We start from the raw sequence: 11,838 nt of genomic DNA on the forward strand, positions 1-11,838 counted from the left end.
CACCCTGATCATGGACTTCTAGCCTCGAGAATTGTGAGAAAATAAATCTCTGTTATTTGACTACCCGTGCTATGGCATTTTGTTATTGCAGCCCCAGCAGACTAAGACACCTAGTGTCCATGGACCACACACACACACAAACACACACACACACTGGGACTCAAGGATGGGCCTCAATAAGAACCTTCTCCCTTGTGGTCAGAAATATATTGAGTTCCGGAAATCCAGACAAGTCTGGACAACATAGCAAGACTTCATCTCTACTAAAAATCAAAAAAGCTAGGCCAGGCACGGTGGCTCACGCCTGTAATCCCAGCACTTTGGGAGGCCGAGGCAGGCGGATCACGGGGTCAGGAGTTCGAGACCAGCCTGGCCAACATGGTGAAACTCCATTTCTACTAAAAATACAAAAATTAGCTAGGCATAGAGGCATGCTCCTGTAGTCCCAGCTACTAGGGAGGCTGAGGCAGGAGAATGGCATGAACCCGGGTGGCAGAGCTTGCAGTGAGCCAAGATTGCACCACTGCACTCCAGCCTGGGCGACAGAGCTAGACTCCGTCTCAAAAAAAAAAAAAACTAAAAATCAAAAAAATTAGCTAAGTGTGGTGGTGCACACCTGTGGTTCCACTTACTCACAAGACTGAGGTGGGAGGACCACTTGAGCCTGGAGCTCAAGTCTGCAGTGAGCTATGATCATGCCACTGCACTCCAGCCTAGGCAAAACTCCAAGAAAGAAAAGAGAAGAAAAGAATTTTCCTTGAGTAAATGCCCATGGGTTTCATCACATTCTCAAAGGAATCCATAGAGAGTAAAAAGGTTAGAAGCGCTATGAACCTGTATCCCTTCACCTGTGTACCTGCCAGCATAGGACAGGTTTGCCTTAGAAGGTGCACCTGGCTCTTGATGTTAAAGGCTGCCTCTCCAGGTGACACAAAGGGGCTGGTAGGGATAGACCAACACAGGGCAGAGGAAGACAGGGTCCATCCAGGGGGAAAAACATTTCCCTATGTCAGTTTTTGTTTTTGTTGTTGTTTGTTTGTTTTTTTGTTTGTTTGTTTAGACAGAGTTTCACTCTGTCCCCCAGGCTGGAGTGCAATGGCATGACCTCGGCTCACTGCAACCTCCGCCTTCCGGGTTCAAGCGATTCTCCTGCCTCAGCCTCCTGAGTAGCTGGAACTACAGGCATGCACCACCATGCCTGGCTGATTTTTGTATTTTTAGTAGAGAAGGGGTTTCACCATGTTGCCCAGGCTGGTCTGGAACTCCTGACCTCAAGTGATCCTCCTCCCTCGGCCTCCCAAAGTGCTGGGGTTACAGGCGTGAGCCACTGTGCCTGGCCCCTATGTCAGCTTTTTATTGGAAGCCTATTTGCTTACTGCAGGAAAAAAATATATATATTTTATCTATAGACGGTAGGATTTTTTTTTCCTCTTACTAAGATACACCAGGGAATAGTCATCAGAAGGAAACTTTTGTTTTTAACCAGTATTGTTTCTCTTTCATGATAATGACATCTGACGTCCAGAGTTTTTACAGTTTCCAAAGCCCTTGTCCTTGCTTTGTCCTGTTTTTAATTTTTACAGAAACTCTGCATAGCAGATGCTATTAGCATCATTTTATAGATGAGGAAAGAAGCTTGGAGAGGTAAGTAACCATTAGAAAGCAGTGCGGCACCACCCAGCCCAGCCCTAACTGCAGAGCCAAGTAGTCTTTACTGCATCCTTCTGCCTCCAGAGAGGCCCTCTGGCCCTGCAGGTGGCTTTCACATTAGAGGCTGTGGCTCCTGCCATCTTTCCCCCCAGAGAACTGTGCGGAGGCCCCCGCCCTGCTGAGCTCATTTGCAGCTAATGTTGCCCTGAGGCCTTGGTAAGTTACACAGCCTGCTTTTTAGACTGTCAGGTTTGGCAGGGACTGCGGCTCTGCCCTTAATTTCTCTTTCCCAAGTGAAAATAGCTGATGAATTGACTTCGCTGAGCCGGGCTGGCATCTCTTAGCAAATGTGTCCATTCACAGCTTGTTTTCCATAATTCATGTTTGGTGCTATTATTGTATTTCTACCCATTCCAAGATGCAGAACAGAACTATCAAATGGCCGTGTCTTTATTTGCTATTAGTCAGGGACTTCATTTCTCGGGATCCAGCTCACCTGTAATCTTAGGGCTTCTGGCAGGCAAGGCTACTCTTTTCTAGAACAAGCTGGGAAGGAGATGCTCTCAGTGCTGGGCCTGCTGCTCTCCTCCCCAGTTCTGCCCCACTAATTCCAAGTCCTTCCCCGTATCTCCTCTGTCCTCTGAGCACCTTCTCACTTCTAACCTGCTCTTGTTTACACTAACAACATCTGTTGAGCACCTTCCTTATTCCAGTGCTTTATATTCGTTATCCAAATCCATTTTATGCTCCCAGGAAGAAGCTTATAAGCATATTCATGGCAAGGTTTATAAGAGATAAGGTTTAATGGGCTAAACCCAGGGCACTTTAGTGGAAACCAGAGACCTTCCAGCATTGTAAGCCAGGCGAGGAAAGAAATGTATGCCTTGGTTTAGTTTTGGTTGACTGGAAGTTTCTTCCAATAAGACCTTGAATTGTGTTAAGGATTCACCTGTTCCTCTTTTGCAAGACTGTCTGGCAAGTGTCATTACTCGTTTCAGGTCAGTGCAGTGCTATAGATTAAGCATCTATTATGTGCAGGGCATTGTACTAATCTGGCAATACAAAGATCTCTGCACAAAGGAGGCTCCCAGACTCCTGCAACTAAGGAAAGGTAATAATGACATTTTTCAGAGGAGATTTTGTTTGTTTGTTTTTTGAGACGGAGCGTTGCTCTGTCGCCCAGGCTGGAGTGCAGTGGCGTGATCTCGGCTCACCGCAAGCTCTGCCTCCTGGGTTCACGCCATTCTCCTGCCTCAGCCTCCCGAGTAGCTGGGACTACAGGCGCCCGCCATCACGCCTGGCTAATTTTTGTATTTTTAGTACAGACGGGGTTTCACCGTGTTAGCCAGGATGGTCTCAATCTCCTGACCTCATGATCCACCTGCCTCAGCCTCCCAAAGTGCTGGGATTACAGGCGTGAGCCACCGCACCTGGCCCAGAGGAGATGTTTTAAGGGCTTCTTCAACTCACTACAGGTTCAGAGTGACTGCTTTACAGACTTAAGTTATAAAATAAGCCCAAAGATAAGACACTAGAAAAAAGAATGAACATACAAATGGAACTAACTTATATACATATACAAAAAGTTAAGTCCCCTCTCTTGGTTACTGTAACCACTCAAGGGGTTCACCTTGCCCGCTGCATAGACAGACTGATTCATCAAGACAGGGGAATTGCAATAGAGAAAGTAATTCACGCAGAGCCGGCTGTGCAGGAGACTGGAGTTTTATTCTTACTCAAATCAGCCTCCCTGAGCTTTTGGGGAGCAGAATTTTTAAGGATAATTTGGCAGATGAGGGGAAGCCAGCGAGCCAGGAGTGCTGACTCGTCAGAGATGAAATCGAAGGAAGTCGGAGCCACCTTCTTTCAGAGTCAGTTTTGGGTGGGGGCCACAAGATTAGATGAGCCATTTTATTGATCTGGGTGGTGCCAGCTGATCCATCAAGTGCAGGGTCTGCAAAATATCTCCAGCACTGATCTTAGGAGCAGTTTAGGGGAGGGTTAGAATCTTGTAGCCTCCAGCTGCATGACTCCTAAACCATAATTTCTAATCTTGTGGCTAACGTTCGTCCTACGAAGGCAATCTAGTCTCCAGGCAAGAAAGAGGTCTGCTTTAGGAAAGCGTTGTTACCGTCTTTGTTTAAACTATAAACTAAGTTTCTCCCAAAGTTAGTTTGGCCTACACCCAGGAATGAATAAGGGCAGTTTGGAGGTTAGGAGCAAGATGGAGTCAGTTAAGTTTGATCTCCTTCACTGTCTCAGTCATACTTTTGCAAAGGCAGTTTCAATCTGATTTTCCACTGTGAGTACTTCCTTAAGGAGCCTGACCTCTCACTGGTACGAGTGAGCAGAGGAGGCCCTGCAATGGCAAGCAGGAGGGGGAAAACAGAAAGGCCTAGAAAATCAACTCCAACTGGTTTGACAGCATTGCTTTGAGATGCAGGAAATGAAGAGTGATTGTAATGGCCTGGTGTGATGGTTCACACCTATAATCCCAGCATTTTGGGAGGCTGAGGCGGGCAGATCACTTGAGGTCACGAGTTTGAGACCAGCCTGGCCAATATGTTGAAACCCTATCTCTACTAAAAATACAAAAATTAGCTGGGCACGGTGGTGCGCAACTGTACCCAGCTACTTGGGAGGCTGAGGCAGGAGAATTGCTTGAATCCAGGAGGCAGAGGTTGCAGTGAGTCGAGATTGCACCACTGCACTCCAGACTGGGCCACAGAAGGAGACTCCAACTCAAAAAAAAAAAAAAAAAGAAAAAGAGTGATTGGCAAAGCGCTCTGCAGTGCCTGATGTTATTATTAGTTCCTCTTTCACATTCCTCTCTCTGGCCTTCAAATCTCTAGTTACCACAGCTGTCATTCACCTCATGCTGTGATGAGGACTGGGCATGCATTTTCTCATTCAATCTTCATAGCAACTGGATGAAATGGACATTATATGTATCCCCACATTATAGGGGGGAAACTGAGGCTTCATAAGGTTAATATCTGGCCCAAGAGAACCAGAATCAACTCCAAGTTTCTCCAGCCAGAGACTAGGCTGGTCATTACCACTTTAGATGGAGGCTGATGCTCACCCCCTCCGAGGGTTTCTGTGGATTCTAAGTGGAGCTCTGTGCCATGGAGGAGAGCCAGAAAGGAGGCCCCAACCCTGCAGGGCTGAAGAGGCTCCCCAAGATTGATGCCTGCTCACTGTACCTCCAGTCTCCTCCCAAAGGGCTTTTAAAGGAAACCAGGAAGTAACATTGTTCCCCATACATGGGGTCTGATGGTGTCACTTTGAGTAGCGAAGATGCTCCTATGAGATCCCATTCTGAAAGGGAGCAGGCCAGCCTGGTCTTTGCAGGGAGGCAGTGCATACCTGGACTTGAAGTTAGCTTTATCACCAGCTCTTTATTCTTTTAACATTTGGTTAATAATCATTCATCAAACATCAACTATGTATCAGGTTGTGTGCTAGGTCCCGATTAAAATAAAAAGTATTGTTCTTGCCTTTAGAAAAGGTAATAGTCTAATTTGCAGAGAAGGCAAGTAGGTGAAGCTGTAATACAATGTAGGAAGTGCTGAAAATGAGAAGCAGTTAGGAATAAGAATGGGTTTAATTCTGAGTTTGACATGTAAGTGCAGTGGAGTTATTTAAAAACTGTAAGCTTTAATTTCCTCAGCTATAAAATGGGGATAATGAGACCTTCTACCTCTTAGGCTTTGTTGAAAGGATTAAACAACAAATGTATGTAAAATGTTTAACTCTAGGACTATTCCTGGTTATCTGGTGAATAACTGCCAATTCTCACAATCTTGGGCAGGTGGCTAAACCCTTTCTCTTCGGCTTCCCAATCTGTAAATTCAGGCTGACACATCTTCCAAACTTCTGGATCTGTCAATCAATAGAGGTCACCTAAAATCTCTGAGAGGAGTTATGAGAACATAGAAGGAATAAAAAGCCCTCAGAAGGGCCAGGTGTGGTGGCTCACGCCTGTAACCCCAGCACTTTGGGAGGGTGAGGCGGGCGGATCACTTGAGGTCAGGAGTTTGAGACCAGCCTAGGCAACATGGTGAAACCCCATCTCTACTAAAAATACAAAAATTAGCGAGGCGTGGTAGTGTGCACCTGTAGTCCTGCTACTCAGGAGGCTGTGGTAGGAGGATCACTTGAGCCCAGGAGGCAGAGGTTGCAGTGAGCTGAAAGCACGCCACTGCACTCCAGCCTGGGCAACAGAGACCCTGTCTCAAAAAGAAAAGGAAAAAAAGAAAAAGCCCTTGGAGGGCTTCTAGAAAAGCTGGGAGACTAAGAGGAGCAATGCGTTGAACACAGAAGTGAGTCAGTGTGAACTGTAGGATGTCTCCTCTTCCCTCTGTGGTTCTTCGAAGGGAGTAGAGGGTGGGTGATGGAGGTGACTCAAGAATGCACAGGACTTTATCAATCAAATTCCCATATAGAATCAGGAACAAGCCTGGCAGGTTCATGGACCAGCAAAGAGATTAGCGTAGATCCTTTCAGGGATCATTTAGATTACAATCATAGACCTTCAGGGTCGCCTAATTGGGTGGATGAGAACACCGCTGGGCTCATGCTTTGCCCACAGTCCCAGCAGTCACCCTGCTGTCTCAGATGTCTTTCCTCAGAAGCTCTGTCCTGCAAGCGGCAGCTGCTGGGGTCACCTGTCCCCAGGTGCCTCATCTCATCAGGCTCCTCAAAACTCCTCCTCTCCACCCATCAGCCTGGATCCAGGCCTGCACCTTCCAAGAATGCAGATGCCATGACCAACCTGCGTCCACAGAGAATGTTTGAGAAACACAGCTTGAAAGGCCAGTGATGTCCCCACAGAGTGGCCAATCACATCTTGCTAGAGTTTTCCATGCCAATAAAACCAGAAAAAAGCAAATAAACACTTTCAGCCTGACCCAAAGGAGAACAAATGAGTCAGTTATAAGAAGGTAGGGTGTGACCCTATACACATAAACCGGTAGAGCTGGAAAAAACTCCTTCAAAGAGAATGGCTCACCTTGCTCCATTTCCCTTGCAGCAATTCCTGGGGCACATCTATTATCAGCAATTGCAGGCATTAGTAATGAAAATGAAATCCATACCTCCCAGCTAACCATCCCTGCCCAGTTACTTGTAGTTAGTTATCTGTTTCTATCAAGCAGCACATATATTAAATTCATGCCTAAATAAACAAGAAAAAAAGGCTAATTTCCTGGCAGGAAATTCTTATGTAATTAGTCAACAGCTCCCACCCCTGGTCCATCACTAACCAGCACTGTGACCTTTAGCAGGTCCACCTCTCTTCATCCCCCTCAGCGCAACCTCAGGTCCAGCCCCCACAGGCCTCTCCTGGACCACCACAGTGGCTTCCAGCTCATCTCCATGTCTCTAGTTTTTCTTCTCTCCCAAGCACTCCCCACTCTAGAAGCCTTTTGTGTAGAGATCCTCCTAAAACCCCAAATCTGCTCAACTCTCTCCTCCTTAAAATCCATAACCTCTCAGCCTGGCCTAGTGGCTCACACCTGTAATCCCAGCACTTTGGGAGACCAAGGCAAGAGGATCAGTTGAGCCCAGGTGTTTGAGACGAGCCTGGGCAACATAGTTAGATACCATCTCTACAAAAAATAAAAAATTAACTGGGCATGGTGGCGCTCACCTATAGACCCAGCTACTCAGGAGGCTGAGCGGGGAGGATGGCTTCAGTCCAGGAGGTCGAGGCTGTAGTGAGCCGTGCTCATGCCACTGCACTGCAGCCTGGGTGACACAACAAGACCCTGTCTCAAAAACAAACATAACCTCTCTTCATTTACTCTAGGACAAGTTCAGACATCCATGTGTGGCTCATGAAGTCATTCGTGATCTGGCCCTTGTTTACCATTCCAGAATGATATCTCTCTCTCCATTCACCCTTTTTTTTTTTTTTTTTGAGACTGAGTCTTGCTCTATCGCCCAGGCTGGAGTGCAGTGGCGCGATCTCAGCTCACTGTAACCTCCACCTCCCGGGTTCAACCAATTCTGCAGCCTCAGCCTCCCGAGTATCTGGGATTACAGGCACACGCTGCCATGCCCAGCTAATTTTTGTATTTTTAGTAAAGACAGATTTCACCATGTTGGCAAGGCTGGTCTCGAACTCATGACCTCAAGCGATCCACCCACCTCGGCCTCCCAAAGTACTGGGATTACAGGCATGAGCCACTGCGCCTGGCCTCTCCATTCACTTTCTTAAATTCTATGTTCCAGCTATATAATTACATACCCATGGCTCCCTGTATAATACTAATAATAACGACAATGACCAATATCTATTGTTTCCTATGTATCAGGTTTGTTCTACAAAACTCTTCCTTCTGGTTCAAGTCGGTGTTTGAAAAAGAAAGACAAATAAAAATGATTAATAAAAGACTCTTTCTGCATTAACTTATTTAATCTTTACAACTCTACTAGATATTAACTATAATTATCTCCATTTTGCAGATGAGAAAACAGATGCAGAAAAGTTATATAACTATCCAAAGTCACTCAACAAGTAAATGATATAGAACCTGAATACAACCTGCTTACCCTGCCCTCACCCCTTCTCTCTGGGTCTTTGTACACAAGGCTCCCTCCACCTGGAAGACCCTTCCTTTTCTCCCCCATTCTTCACTTGGCTAAATCCTCCTCCTCATCTGAGAGTTCCCCTGTAAACATCTCCTCCTCTGAGAAGGTTTCCCTTGCCAGGCTGCTATCTCCCCTCAATGGCAGTTAGTCTCCAAAGACAGCACCCACTGAATGATGCCTCCCCATAACCATGCCCTTACGTAGTTCTCTCGGATATTGAATCTCAATTGACCCTGTGACTCACCGTGGAATACAGCAGAAGGGATGCTGAATAAATTCCAGGGCTAGGTCATAAAAAGCCTTGTGATTTCCACCCAAGTCTCTTGGAAATGTCACTCTGGGGCTATAAGGAACTTAAACAATTCAACAAGCAAGAAATAAACAACCCCATTAAAAAAATGGGCAAAGGCTATGAGCAGATACTTCTCAAAAGAAGACATACATGTGGCCAACAAATATCTGAAAAAATGCTCAACATCACTAATCACTGGAGAAATGCACATCAAAACCACAAGGAGATACCAACTTAATCAGTCAGAATGGCTATTATTATATATATGTATATATATATATTTTTGAGACACAGTCTCGCTCTTGTCGCCCAGGCTAGAGTGCAATGGCACGATCTCAGCTCAGTGCAACCTCCGCCTCCTGGGTTCAAGAGATTCTCCTGCCTCAGTCTCCTGAATAGCTGAGATTGCAGGCACACGCCACCACGCCTGGCTAATTTTTTTGTATTTTTAGTAGAGACGGGGTTTCACCATGTTGACCAGGCTGGTCTCGAATTCCTGACCTCAGGTGATCCACCTGCCTCTGCCTCCCAAAGCACTGGGATTACAGGCATGAGCCACCACACCCGGCAGAATGGCTATTATTAAAAAGTAAAAAAACAACAAATGCTGATGAGGTTGCAGAGAAAAGAGAATGCTTACACACTGCTGGTGAGAACGTAAATTAGTTCAGCCACTGTGGAAAGCAGTGTGGAGATTTCTAAAAGAACTTCAGAACTGCCAGGCGCAGTGGCTCACACCTGTAATCCCAGCACTTTGGGAGGTGGAGGCCGGCAGATCACCTGTGGTCAGGAGTTCGAGACCAGCCTGGCCAACATGGTGATAACCCTGTCTCTACTAAAAATACAAAAATTAGCTGGGCGTGGTGGCACGCGCCTGTAATCCCAGATACTCAGGAGGCTGAGGCAGGAGAATCACTTGAACCTGGGAGGCGAAGGTTGCAGAGTGCCAAGATTGTGCCATTGCACTCCAGCCTGGGCGACAAGAGTGAAACTCTGTCTCAAAAAATAAAAGAACTTGAGAACTACTATTCTACCTAGCAGTCCCACTACTGGCTACATGCCCAAAGGAAAATAAATAATTCTACCAAAAAGATGCATGCACCCACCTGTTTATCACAGCACCATTCACAATAGTAAAGACATGGAATCAACCTAGATGCCCAACAGCAGTGGACTAGATAAAAAACATATGGTACATCCACACCATGGAATACTATGCAGTCATAAAAAAGAATGAAATCATGTCCTTTGCAGCAATATAGATGGAACTGGAGGCCATAATCCTAAGCAAATTAACACAGGAACAGAAAACCAAATATAATATGTTTTCACTTGTGAGTGGGAGCTAAACAGTGAGTAAACATGAACATAAAGATGTCAACATGGACAGGCACAGTGGCTCACGCCTGTAATCTTAACATTTTGGGAGGCCGAGGTGGGCAGATCACTTGAGGTTAGGAGTTTGAAACCAGCCTGGCCAACATGGTGATAACCCCTTCCCTACTAAAAATAAAAAAAAAATAAAATAAATAAAAAATTAGCCAGGCATGGTGGCAGGTGCCTGTAATCCCAGCTACTCGGGAGGCTGGGGCAGGAGAATAGCTTGAACCCAGGAAGCAGAAGTTGCAGTGAGTCAAGATCACTCCATTGCACTGCAGCCTGGGCAACAGAGTGAGACTCCATCTCAAAAAAAAAAAAAAAAAAAAAAAGGATGGCGACAATCTTTATGGAGACTACTAGTGGGGAGGGGTTGTAACAGGGACATGGGTTGAAAAATTACCTATCTGGTATTATTATTTTATTTTATTTTTTTGAGACAGAGTTTCATACTTGTTGCCCAGGCTGGAGTACAATGGTGTGATCTCGGCTCTCCGCAACCTCTGCCTCCCAGGTTCAAGTGATCCTCCTGCCTCAGCCTCCCGAGTAGCTGGGATTACAGGCATGCGCCGCCACGCCCAGCTAAGTTTGTATTTTTAGTAGGGATGGGGTTTCTCCATTTTGGTCAGGCTGGTCTCGAACTCCTGACCTCAGGTGATCCACCCGCCTCAGCCTCCCGAAGTGCTGGGATTACAGGCGTGAGCCACTGCACCCTGCATAACTATCTGTTTTTAAGAGATGGGGTTCTCACCGGGCACGGTGATCACTTGAGATCAAGAGTTCAGGACTAGCCTGGCCAAGATGGTGAAACCCCGTTTCAACTAAAAATACAAAATTTAGCCGGGTGTGGTGACATGCGCCTGTCATCCCAGCTGCTTGGGAGACTGAGGCAGGAGAATCCCTTGAACCCGGGAGGCGGAGGTTGCAGTGAGCCAAGATTGCACCACTGCATTCCAGCCTTGGTGACAAGAGTGAAACTCCATCTCAAATAAATAAATAAATAAAATAGTTATAAAGATTAAATTAAGTACTGTTTGTAATGTTTATCAGTAGCCTACTGTATGGTAACATTCTCTACCTTATATATATCTATAATATATATATATCTATATATCACATGTGACTAAATATATTTCTAGCTAATTATAGAAGGAGAATCTGGTCTAATAATAATCAGGACTTGTCAAAACTCATGCCAAACTACAACAGAAAACATGTCCCTCTAGATATGGGAACTTAATTCAATGCTTTACATTGTATAATTGTTATTAATTATATTTCACTTAGTTGAAAGCCCATATCCTTCTATATATTAAAAAATGTAGAGGGGGACTGATTCTTACACTTTGGCTTATACTAAATAGGAGACTGAACTGGCCTCTCCGTGAGGGCAGAAAATGAGTCTTGTTCATCCTCATATCCCCATGCTGACAATAGCACCTGTATATGGTAGCTGCTAAGTATGAAATGAATGAATGAATGAATGGGTGAACGAATGAATGAATGAATAGAAGTAATCCCAGCACTTTGGGAGGCCGAGGTGGGCAAATCACAAGGTCAGGAGATCGAGACCATGGTGAAACCCCGTCTCTACTAAAAATACAAAAAAATTAGCCGGGCGCGGTGGCGGGCGCCTGTAGTCCCAGCTACTCGGAGAGGCTGAGGCAGGAGAATGGCGTGAACCTGGGAGGCGGAGCTTACAGTGAGCTGAGATTGCGCCACTGCACTCCAGCCTGGGCGACAGAGCGAGACTCCATCTCAAAAAAAAAAAAAAAAGAACTCATAATACCTGAGCACATACAAAGTGTCAGGGCTAGGCTGAGCATTTTATCTAGAGAATCTCATTTACTTTTCACAACCATCCTATGATACTGGCAACACAGTTGTTTCTGATGGAAACCATTGTCCTGTATTCAACACTT

Source organism: Nomascus leucogenys, chromosome 23 (assembly GCF_006542625.1).
Source record: "Nomascus leucogenys isolate Asia chromosome 23, Asia_NLE_v1, whole genome shotgun sequence".
NCBI lineage: Eukaryota > Metazoa > Chordata > Mammalia > Primates > Hylobatidae > Nomascus > Nomascus leucogenys.